The sequence below is a fragment of the Passer domesticus genome, chromosome 12, assembly GCF_036417665.1.
Source record: "Passer domesticus isolate bPasDom1 chromosome 12, bPasDom1.hap1, whole genome shotgun sequence".
Lineage (NCBI taxonomy): Eukaryota > Metazoa > Chordata > Aves > Passeriformes > Passeridae > Passer > Passer domesticus.
This window is the reverse complement of record NC_087485.1, coordinates 20,906,045-20,918,845: the sequence shown is the minus strand read 5'-3', so window position 1 is coordinate 20,918,845 and position 12,801 is coordinate 20,906,045. Positions and strand designations below refer to the sequence as shown.

General features: G+C 38.2%; 1 long non-coding RNA gene across 1 annotated transcript; it reads left to right on the top strand.

Moving 5' to 3' along the window:
• The first annotated feature begins 2,481 nt into the window (after positions 1-2,481).
• LOC135279689 (uncharacterized) lies at positions 2,482-7,207 on the top strand. Its single transcript, XR_010346913.1, has 3 exons — positions 2,482-2,708; positions 5,590-5,940; positions 6,800-7,207. It is a non-coding gene; the product is annotated as an uncharacterized LOC135279689 (long non-coding RNA).
• Positions 7,208-12,801: the final 5,594 nt, after the last annotated feature.

Below are 12,801 nucleotides of genomic sequence, written 5' to 3'. Positions count from 1 at the left end.
ACCTTCACCACATTTTATCCTAGTTTCAAAGGCTATAGCTCCTTATCTCATAGAGGATAATATCTGGTAATCTTTATGTGGTGAATCAACATGTTTAACAAATGAATGGTTTTTTGAATAATTCCAGATATTACAGAATTAATATTGCCTGAGTTGTTTGTTTGTTTGGGTTTTTTTTAGCATATCTATTCAGAGTTGTCCAAAGAATTTATTTGTCTGATTTAAAAATTCATTTGTGTTGTATTTATGTAGACTTCTGAGCAGCTGAGAACACAAACCAAGCATGTTTGCAGGAACAGCAATTTTAGATAAAAACCGAGAATAGAAGTAGAATATGAATTTCAAGTTATAGCAAGCAGAGGGGAACATTAGATATCCTTAGCAGAAACAAGATTCTAATTGATTTAGAGACAGAAATATAATATGAACAAATGCTTAATCAAATTAGCTCACATAACTTCAGAAATGAAATAATAAAAAGGACTTTTTAAATACCACTGGATTAAGGACCACAAATTTGCTGCAGAAAGAAGGCAGACTAAGAGACAATAAATTAGACAACACTGTGATCTAATCTTATGTTCTGTAAGTGTGGGGAAATTTGTCACCTAAACTTCCTTTAAAACTAATTTAGTTGGATATAGCTGCAATATGGCAGGAGGGAACAGTAAGAAAAAAGTCTAAATAAGCTGGTTTGTCTTCATTTAAGGCATTTAAGGATTTTTTTTCCATTCATACTTATAGAAAACAGCATAAGGAATGGAATGATTGATTTGAGTTGGCTCAAATCAAAAACAGGAAGGTGACCTGGGTAGGGCTTTTCAGTTATGTTTTCAATTTGGACTTGAAGCCAAGTTTCACAGGATTTTAGCTTGGGGATTTCCCTGTCAGAAAATAAAAGCAGTGTGAACATGAACAGAATAAAAAAAACAATAAGTTTATTGTCAGTGGTGAATTAGTTAATTTTTAATGAATATTATGAAATTTGTCTAAATTTTCTGTAGAACTGAGCATCATCTAAATAATTTATTCCTCTGAAGGCACAGGAAAACTCCTTCTGTCCAAGCTTACAATGCCCAAGTTTTAGCTGCTGGTGGCAGAGAAAAGAAAGAAAGAAATAATTCCACGGTTTTTTAAGACTACTTGTTCTATTGCGTTTTATCTTACAAGTAAGAATTGAAAGCAAAGCATTTCTGCAACCCTAATTTTTATATAAAATCTATAGGATCTTATTGCCTCCATGGACATGTATGATGATTATTATTGCTTTTATAAATAAATATCAGGATATAAGGTGACAGATTCCCGTGGAGTACATTAAGTTTATAACATTTCTCATGTCATTACAATGTCAAAATAATAGCTTCACATTTCTGTTCTGTTCTCATTACCACCTTCAATGAGATTTGGAATTTTAGAGCCTCATATATTAAAAAAATTAGAGGAATACACTGTATACTGTGACCTTTTCAACTGCATTGCTTAAAATTTTACTTATCTTCCTTGTTTACTGCTCTTGTCTTTCCTGTATTGTTAGTTGTGTGGGGAAGAGTTGAAATAGGTGACCTTTGGGTTTTGTATTTTCATTGGCCAAAAGATACATCAAACTTACAAAGCACTTAACAACACAACATTCTCTTTGCTTAGAACAGGTAATATAGACAATTTTTGCATTTTCTGTGAAAATGAAGGGCATGCAAAGAACAGTAATTTGTTTCAAAAATGTTCCTATTGATGATTAAAAGATGAATATCTGTAATATATCATTTTTAGAAAGTCCGACTTCCTGCATCATAGGCATTTATAGACATTCCTGACACTTAATTTAGGAGATTTTTGACTCCAAACCTCTTTTGAATTAATGTATATTTTGCTGCCTGGGGAGTACTTGTAGAAATGTCTCCTTTTTTGTTTTAATATTGAAATGAGAATGGAGAACCATCCTCAGTGGCATGTCTCTTATTCAGCAGTACTGACAGCAGCAGGGTAATATTTTCTATCACAGTAATCCTTTACGGTTAATGACTTGGAAGCATTCTCTAAATGCTAAAGAACTGTTAGCCCTAAATCTGGGAAAGAATTTCTTTTAATCTGCTTGTTGTCCTTGTGCTGTGCACTCTGATAGTACTGGGTATGTGGAACCTTAGCCCAGATTGGTGGGGGGCATGTTTGTCCTTTTATTGTAATTTTTCATTGTTAAAAGGAGTGGGAAGGGTATGGATGGGGAAAAAAACCTTTCAGAAAATGGGGTGAAAGAAGGACTTAAACTGTCTTCTTAATCTTGAAAAGGAGCAGGGAGACTGTTAAGTGCTAGTTTTCATAAGGGATGGCAAAATTAGCACACTTCCCTGAACCACCCTCTTGACAACCATGCGTGGTGAGAGTGTCTATAGTGGTGTAAAGAAATCATATATTTATGATTGATGATTGTCATTATGACATCCCGCCTGGAACACCGCAGACACTTCTGGTGCCCCTGGCACAGGAAGGACATGGAACTGTTGGAGAGAGTCCAGAGGAGGCCATGGAAGTGCTGAGGCGACTGGAGCACCTCCCCTGTGGAGCCAGGCTGGGAGAGCTGGGGCTGCTCAGCCTGGACAGAAGGTTTTGTGGAGACTCCAGAGCATCTTCCAGGGTCTGAGGGGCTGCAGGGAACCCAGAGAGAGACAATTCCTCAGGAACTGCAGTGACAGGACAGGGGGGAACAGGTACAAACTGACAGAGGGGAAATTTACATTGGATATTGGGAAGGAATTGTTTCCTGTGAAGATGGAGGGACCCTGACACAGGGTGCCCAGAACAGCTGTGGCTGCTCCTGGACACCTTGATAGTGTCCAAGGCCAGGTTGGACACTAGGGCTTGGAGCAACCTGGGACAGTGGAAAGTGTCACAAATAGAGACATGGAATCAGGAATTTTAAATTCCATGTCCCATATTGTGAGAATTTTACCACAATATTTGACATATGCATTTGGTGCAGCAGCAAGGGAGTACTGATAAAAAAGGCAAAGATAAGGTAAGTCTGACTCAGTGATAAGCTGCCTTTTTCCTTAAGATCTGTGAATACTCCCAGGTCTGATGGAATTAGTGGCACACATGGCTACTGTGCTCAGCCACTGGAAAAAAGGATGCTGGTGAACCTGCATTCTGTGAATTCTGGTTTTCATCTAGATTTTTTTTGCAATTGTCTTTGCAAACTAGAAGTTCAGCATTTTAGATGTGATTTTTCAAATACTTTGTACATGATCTGTAACAACTCAAAATATATTTTTTTTTGGTAAGGAATATAAAAATGGGAAAAATGTTTTCCAGCCATAGGCTATAGCAAGGAGAGCTGAAAAGACTGAACAGGTTTGCTCCTTACAGCCTGTTCTCCTTCAGCTGTAGTGGGATGCAGAAGTGACAGTGCCTACAGCATTCCTGGAGCTGCCATCAAGGCAGGTGCCTTGTGAGATGCCACCCATCCCTCCAGCCTGAGCTTCCAGGCTGTTCCAGACACTCCTTATCCATTCTCTGAGCAGCACCTGCAGCCCTTGAGTGTATAAAGACAATAAAGAGGGCATTTAGGATGGGCAGCTGTTGTGGGAATCTACCAAAAGGAGAGATTTCCATCTGTTCCAATGATGAAAATTGTTTTTGAACTTGTGAAAGTCTTTCTTTAGAGCCAGACTTGAGCAGTTCCTTTTGTTCCAGGCATTACCTGAGATACACGTGTGTACTACAAAAACTTACACAGATTCCCTATTTTAATACTGATTTCAAAGGACTATAGTTTCATGCATCTTCTTTGAGAGAGCTTAATATTTTAAGAGCTTAATTGCTATGTCATGGCAATGCTTATCAGCAAGCACTGAAAAGATTTAATTACTTTGTACTTTGGTTAGTTATGAATGCATGCAAAATTTAACTATTTCCCCAGAAGCAAATAAAGTCCACATTTACTACATTACATAAAAGTTATGGAATGATTTAGAATAATTATGCTAAAGGCTGTCGTACTTGGGATTTAGCTCATCTAAACGATGCATAAAATTAATCTCTGAAAAATATTTCATATTAAAGTGATCTTCTCAGAAGGATTTTTTTATAGGAAATGTATCTTATGGTAGTGAGATACAGGTATATTATGTAAACCAATAGTGTTGTAGTGGGGTCTTAATTTCTCACATTAAACTAATCAAAAACAAAATTGTCACCAAGAAAAATGAGAAATTCAGAAGTGTAAAAGAAGATAGAATTTAAAGCAGAAGAAGAGAGTGTGATGGGAATATTAGGAAATTTGAATAGAAATTTGGGAAATTGGAGAAAGATGCAGGTAATAAGAAAAGTCAAGAGGTAAAATCAAAAAGAACCAACTTCTCAAAATTAGCTTTGATAATTTAGCAATCGAGTTTTACTATTGCAATGATATTTACTGTTGCCTGTTCAAAGCAAGTTAAGCTTCTTCTGCCCAGGGTTGGTGTTGTATCACTGACTGTCAGAGGATCAAATACTGCCAACTATTTTCCAAGAGAATTTATTGATAACTAACAGTGAGAATTGCTTAAATGAGTGATGTGAGGACAGAGGAATTATTCTGTATGCCAGAGGTAAATTAAGAATCCCACAGGTTAATAGTTAAAGCCACATGTTTCACACTTTGGTCAGTTTGATGGACAAAATCATGGAAGTAGATGAGGGAAAAACACAGGAAATTAAAGGGATCAAAATAGTTTCAGGATTATGTGGGATTAGTGAATGAATGAATGAATGAATGAATGAATGAATGAATGAATGAATGAATGAATGACTGGTAAGGTTAAGCACTTCAGTGTCTTAGTGATTTGGTCTCCATTTCAGCTTTTTATATATGGAAAAGATAATAATGGAATCATAGGATAGTTTGGCTTGGAAGGACACCTTCCACTATACCAGGTGGCTCCAAGCCCCATCCAGCCTGGCCTTGAACACTTCCAGGGATCCAGGGGCAGCCACAGCTTCTCTGGGCAGCTTGTGCCAGTGCCTGCCCAGCCTCCGAGGGAATAATTCCTTCCCAATATCCCATCCATCCCTGCCCTGTGGCAGTGGAAGCCATTCCCCCTTGTCCTGTCACTCCATCCCTTGTAAATAGTCTCTCTCCATCTTTCATGTCACCTCCCTTCAGGATATAACATAAGGGTATAATCCAGGACATCTCACTGCAGTGGTTTTCCAGGAGTGGGCCTGAGAAGCTCAGGTGGCAACGACAGACACACTGAAAGCTCTCACAGTTGTTAACATTTTATAGAGCCCCAGGAGTGTGACTGTGCTGAGGAATAGATGGAGTTTCAATATATAAAGAATATATTTTTATTCCAAGACTTTCTAAAGATAGGCTTACTTACCTCTGCATTGAGAGGGATGAAGTTCTATGAGGTTTCACAAACAGCTGATGATTTAATAATTACATAAAGCAGAAAGATTCTTAATATATGCCGTTTCAATGCCACAAGAGAGCACTTGCCATCTTTTCTCACCCTCAAAAAGGAGTTCCTGTGAAACCCAGTTAATACAGTGAGCATGCTGTATCTTTATTTGGGACAACTTTGGGGACACAGCTTCTCATTGCAGTGTCTCATCAGCTTCACAAGCTCCTTGTTCCAAAGGTCATGTGTAATGTGAGAGGACTCAAATTCTACCACACCCTAGAAAGGAAACCTTTCCAGTGGTCACTTCTACATAAAGAAAAATGATCTCCTGATTTCCAAAAACTCACAGGTAGGAACTAGAAATTATTTACAGCTTTCTCCCTCCAGGGGGTATCACATCTTTGTCTCTGTTGAAATACAAACTACACAACTTGAAGTCCAGGCCCCATGGATAAATCAGACTTTTATGGTAAATGGAGAAGAATTTGACTGTAGGAAAAATCAGAGTTTCAGAATTCTGAAATTGGAGCAGTGTTCTCAGAAATACATTCTTGTATCCTACCATCACAGATTTTGAAGACTTGGATGAAATAATGCACTTTTTATCTGAAACTAAATGGCAAATGACCAACTCTGAAAATTTGCTCCATCGGGTAGTTTGAAAATTAATTTCAGAAAGTTCAGAGAATTTTGTAGAGGAAATCTTAAATAACTCAGTGTGTGCTCTGACTTGATATAAACAACAACGCCGTGAGGAAAACAATGAACAATTGGTGTACTCAGTCATTCTGATTTTATTTAAGCTTTATTGCTATCTTCAGCAGGACAATATTAAATGATAACATGATTTAGTTAATGAAAGCTCGATGAAGAAACTGCAATCCTCTGTTGTAACATCGATATATTGCCAATGAGGAAACCTCTGCTTTCTTAGCTGGATGTCATTAATTAATATCTTGCTGTCTAATTAGCTTCTTTCCTTCTCATTTGAATGTTGATTTCTGAAACAAATGTCCATGTTGCCAGCATGTGCTGTTTTCCAGCAGAACACAACATCTGGCTGCCCACCAATTAATATAAAATAAGGAGAAACTGCTGAGTTTATTATGAACACCAGAAACTCTAGGAGGTACAAGCATTAAATAGATGTTGGTTTATCATTGTCTTCAACATGCAAAGAGATCAAGGTTAACCTCTCTGAAATTTCTGTGGATGTCAGAGGGACAATGGGCCTAGTTTAATTTTTTTTAAAATTTTAATTGTCTTAGGTTGCAAATGCAAGATGTTGCCGGGGGCGTGTATTCTATTGCCATTTGTTAGAGGTGGGGCAGTTATCTTCTGTAAATGGGCCACCTGTCAAAACCAGGTGGGGCAGTTTTCTTTATCTCTTCCTTGACATAGTTTCCCTCCAGGAGATCTCTTCTGTTAACGGGCCATGGAGTCTCACTTCCTAACTGATAAGAATGACATCATCCCATTGGGAGATGCTCTGCCCAGCGGGAGGAGCCAAGCATTCCTACTTGGATATAATCTGAGATTTTGAGACACCAGGACAGCTTTTCCACTGAATTCCCAGAGGAAGACCAGCCCCATCTACACCACCACTGGATCTTCAGAGGAAAACTCCACCCTTCTACAGGATCCCTGCTCCAACAGAACCACAGCTGGCACTGCAGGAGGGCTGCAGCCACCATTTAATGGGACTGCTGCCAATACCCTGACCCACAGGGTGTCAGCTCCTATTCTGACTCTGTCAATGTTGTTTTATATTACTGCACTTTATTCTTCCTAATACAGAACTGTTATTCTGACTAGCATATCTTTGCCCGAGAACCCCCTTAATTTCAAAATGATAATAATTCGGGGGGGGGGGGGGGGTGGCGGGGGGAGGTGGTGGGGGTGGGTTACATTCTCTGTTTCAAGAGAGGCTCCTGCCTTCCTTAGCAGTCTTTTCAAACTGAGGCATTAATAATATTAAATTTATATTTCCTAGGAAACTTTGAAGTAAAAATATTATTGTCCAATAAATTTGGCTGTGTCTACAACTAAAAGAAAATTCTAAGGAATGCATGAAAAAAATAACATAGCTGAGTTTTAGAAGATCTTTTTCTTGTGGAGCAGATATAACACCATAACATCTTTAAAGAGGCTGGTGTACATTTGAGCAAAGGGAACATGGAGTTCATGTAAATACCACAGTTCTTCAGACATTTCTGTTGTTGTTGAAGTATCTCTTCTTGCTGTTTTATCCTCCCAGGCCTCTAGACAGCTCTGTTTTTGGGGCACCTGTCTCTGTGGTCCTCCCTCCTTGGTCCACACAGGTGAGCAGAGATGGGCAGGGCAGCACCAGCTCTATGTGTGTGCCAATCAGCTTCATCAACTTTCCATGTAGTTTTTCCCCTTTTTATCACAGACATGCTGCATGACAGTAGCTGGAAGATGACCAGCTAATCCACGGAAATTATTCCCAGTTGCCATGAATACAGAGATGAGTGAAATTTCTGACTCTGGAGGTTTCCAGGGATTGAGAGTATTGCTCATCCCAGGATTGGGGAAATGGTAACAATGATAGAAAAGCTTTTTTATTAATTTTAAAAAATAATAGGCCCCTTAAATACAATTAAATCCCTTGTTTCACTAATACCAAGGTAATTTTATATGTTAAGAGCCTGTCCTAAGTTCTGTCCAGTGTAAGGCAGCAATGGAAACATTGTTTGACCTGAAGGGTTGGTGTGTGAGAATTATGAAACAGTTTGGGTTGGAAGGGACCTTAAATCCCACCCAGTGCAACCCCTGCCATGGCAGGAACACCTTCCACTGTCCCAGGCTGCTCCCAGCCCCAGTGTCCAACCTGGCCTTGGGCACTGCCAGGGATGCAGGGGCAGCCGCAGCTGCTCTGGGCACCCTGTGCCAGGGCCTGCTCAGCCTCTCAGGGAACAATTCCTTCCCAATATCCCATCTCACCCTATTTTCTGTCAGTGTTAACCCATTTCCTGTGTTCTGTTACTTCATGCCCTCATAAATAAATTCTCTAAGGGAGTTTCATCTTCAAGCCTGAGGAGCTGGTGTTGGATGACCCTTCCAGCACCTCTGGGGATGTGCAGGACACAAACATTCAGTGTAGTAGAAGAGTAGAAGTTATTAAAGCTATTTTTACTTTTATTCCCCACCCCCCCCACCCCGCCCCCCCCAGGAATATTTCCTGGATCTCCAAATGCTGTTGTAAATATCACTTTACATAAGCACATTAATGACCAAATATTAGATTACCCTTTTGTGATATTTTCTCAGCTTTAATTTTTATTTAATTGAAACTATTAGTAGGGTGGTAACATTTAGAAAAATGGCTGGTGTAAGGTCAGGTGCTGCTTACCCAAAAGTACATATTTGTCCAGCAAGCTAATATTTTTAAGACATTGTAATATTAGCCACCCTATATACATTTTCTCAGAGATTGTGCTGGGGTGGAGCTTTTAAAAGGTTTTAAAAATACTGCAAAAAATTATTACAAATAATTTTTTAATAATGGAATTGCAGGGCCATAATGTTGGCTGATGTAATTTTGTCAGCTTTCCAGCTGAAAGGCAAGTTTAAGTAACATTTAAGATAAAGTTAGTACTTTTTTTTTTGTAAGTACTTTGTGCTGCAGTTTTCCTTTCCTCATCAAATGTGCAGTTCTTATATAGCTACCACTTCTCTTTGATTTCTTTTCTGAATATAGATTTTTTTTTATTTGAGTCCTGAGTTAATTTCAAGATATTTAGAGCACTCATTCTAAAAAGTATCAGTCTTTAATTATATAGGGTACAGTGATGTTAAAACATCTTGCTCAAGTCCTTCACACACACACACACACACATATATATATGTGTGAAATTTAAGTTTTGAATTGTTCACCTTGAAATTTTCTACAGATTATAGACGTGTCTCTTTTTTTGTTCTTTTTGCCAATACGCAGAGGATCCAGCCACACTCTTTGTTCTATAAGGTAGATAGCCATCCTTATCTTAGAAAGTCTGTCAGATCAGAAGGATTAATCAGAAATCCTTCTGTTTTCCCAGCTAGTAATATGAAGCTCCTTGCTGAGGTCTTATAGGATGACTCTTCTTCTGCCACACTGAGAACATTGTGAACAATTTTTTTTTCAGAAATATTTTTTTTCAGAAATATCTTTCTACTAATATATCATAGCTGAGAAAGGATTTATTAGGTTATTTTGTCTTTATCATGACATTACAGCATTATTCTCAGAAATTTATCATCCAGTATAGTCCATTAATCTTGTCACTTTACTAATTATTATTATTTTTTGAATATCAGATCTTTCAAATCCTGTTTATTTTCCTGTTGCTCATAAACCATTTCCTTCAGAGGTTTATAGATAGTACATTAGGTGATATTGAGAGGCAAACTATTCCTTATGAATGGGTGTAGCAAGGTTCATGTAAATCTGAAAGATGCTCCTGGGATTCTTTCTATTTTTTGGCATAAATGAATGGGAATTCTAAATTGCCTTTTTCCACCTAGTGTGGGAATGTCTTTATGTCGATATAGACACATTTATAGCTTTAATTGCTGGAATTATAGTAGAAAAACCTTGTTATTCCCAAAAAGTAAGAGGCTTGAGAATTGATTAGACATTAAAAGGTTGCTTCAAACCATTTTTTATTTCTTTTTTGCCTTTTCAATAATTCAGGGAATCTGTTAGGCACAACCTTGCTGGAGCTCCATGGGCTGTAGCTTGTCTGGTGCCTCCTCCTTGAGGGATATTTTGCTCCAGGATTCCAAATGAAAAATGTAAATTTTAGGAGGACTGTCTTACATATATTTTTCCTCAATTTAAATAATTCCTAGTGTAAGAAGATTGGTCTCTTGAATAAAGCTTTCCTACTTCCAGTAGTAGGTGTTTCTGCTTCCTGCATGAAGTGGTTTTCTTTGCTTTTAGCATGTGCCAATAATTTTAGTAGAATCAGCTCCTACAGGCACATACTTGAAATATCATAATACTGTTCCCTTTGCCTCTTAATTCATTTATGCAAAATGAGAGAGAAGGGTGTTTTTTTTCTGTATTCTGTCTACTAGATTACTTATCCCAAGATTAAAGTCTGGGAAAAACATGGAAATGACCATTCATTTATCTTATTTGTAATACTCCTCTAAAACAATAAATTTATCTTTTTAGTTGGAGTCCTCTGAATTGAAGCAGCTACTGAGATTTATGTGGAACTTTGATGTTGCAATCAGAATTCTTTTCTGAAGGCTGATTTTCATGATTACAAATTTTTTTTGATTGTGTTCCCCCTTGTAAACTCACAAAAATAATGAACTACAAGATGTGCATTCATCTTTAATTGTGCCTGCTATGTGGCAGTCGTTGAAAATATGTGTGTTCATGATGCTGAAACTGAAGAAAATTGGCCAGATTTTTTTTCCCTCCCAAGTGGAGGTTTAAAATTTCTTTGTATCTACAAGAGAAATTGATAAGCAGCAATAATGAGCAATATTCACTACAAATCATTGGAAATATCATGGATTGAGGCAGGTTAATTAAGAGTAAGAGGAAACCAAGAAGAATTTTGGGGTTTGGAGGGTGCAGGAGAGAGCTAAGGGAATTCAGGACCTTTAACTGATGTTCTAAATGAGAAATCACTGAACACTGGGTTAAAAATTCTTTCCCAGAGCCCTGCAGGCTCTGGTAGATTGTTGGATGCTCTTTTATTTGCTTAAAGGTCTTCTCACATTGTCACAAAAGCCTGGGCCTACTGAAATTTATTTTATACTGATTTTTGAAAGTTTGGTTTTTAGCTGAGTTAACACTGCAGCCAACAGTAGATTTGGTTTGCATTATTCTTCCCTTCAATTCACATTTCTTCTGATATAATTAGAAGCAAAAGAGAGATATGTAGATACATGCAAGCACTTTTCGGGTGATTTTTTTAGCTTCAATACACCAGTTCCACATGTGCTGCCCTAGCCGTCAGCACACTGGGTTGTGCTTCTGACCCTTCTGATTTATGGAAGTCTGAATTTCATTTAATGTGCTCAGCAGCCTCTCTAGCACAGCCAGCCCCATGGGAGTAAGGAGATGCCAGAAGAAGTAGCAAAAAAGGGGTTGTGATAAATGGCTGTTCAGGCATGTGCGTGTTTAGTTGAGAGAAAATGAGGGTGGCTGACATTACCAGGTAACTTTCTTAATTACCTCAGAAATTAAGGTTGGCAACTGTGATGGAATTTTTCAAAAACTGAGATCTGAGTATCTTTAAACTTGTAAATGTGATATTTCTACCAGGCAAATTAATACAAGGATAGGAGTAGTGGACACATGGGTAGGTATGATATAACTTTGGAAAAAATGGTATAGATCTGTAAAGAAAGTTTCTTCTGTATTTTCTGAAGAGAAATGTAGCCAAAATTTTAATGCAAAGTGTGTTGATACATGTAATAGTTTTACGCTTACTAATAAACCAAATAATATAAATGTTTTGAAGTTGGTTATTAATTGCCATATGAGCAACACAGAAATTGCCAAGTACCAATTTGTTGAGTATTATTTGATGCAAGGAGTGGAATATGGGAGGATTCCAGCTGTTTCCACTGCTTTTTATTAATGATTTCAGTAATTTGCCAGCACTGTCATTTATGTAATTTGGAAAATTTTAAGAACTTGCAGCAGTAAATCTGTTGATAAAAGTAAAACCCAGTAGTGCAAGTCACTTTTACAGGGACAGATTTTGAGCCTGTTAGTTCCTATAAACCTGTGGTACTTCTAACATGCTCCCTAATGATTACTGACATGAAAGAAATTCCAATATGGATTAGTATATTGGACTTGTCAACTGGTGGGGAAACAAAGACTGGTAACAGATAGATAGATAGAGATGACAAAACAACAGTAAATTCCCTAATCTGCAGTTTACTGGTTCAATTCTTTACCCATTGCTGTGCTCTGAGTTTTTTGTTCAGCTGACAGGATAAATGGATACAATCTCCATGAAAGCTAAAGAGCAGCCATGCTCTCTTCCAGTGGCTGGGGCAGCTAAACTGCTTATGGTTTTGCTAACTCTGCTTTTTTTTTGGACCAGTCTTGATGTCTTTGTGGCAATCTGGGATTGCTCCTAATTTATAAAAGCAGTGGTGAGAAGGTTAGATGGATTTATTACAATAGACAGCAGTGTTCCCGTTTTCACAGAATCCTAGAATCATTTAGGCTGGAAAAGCTCTCCCAGCCCATCTACTCCTTCCTGTGCCTGATGCCACTTTGTCCCCAGCCAAGGGACACTCAGTGCCATATCCAGCCCTTCCTGGGACACCTGCAGGGATGGGCACTCCAAACCTCCCTGGGCAGCCCCTGCCAAGGCCTGAACACCCTTTCCATGGGGAAATCATTCCTGCTGTCCAACCTGAGCCTGCCCTG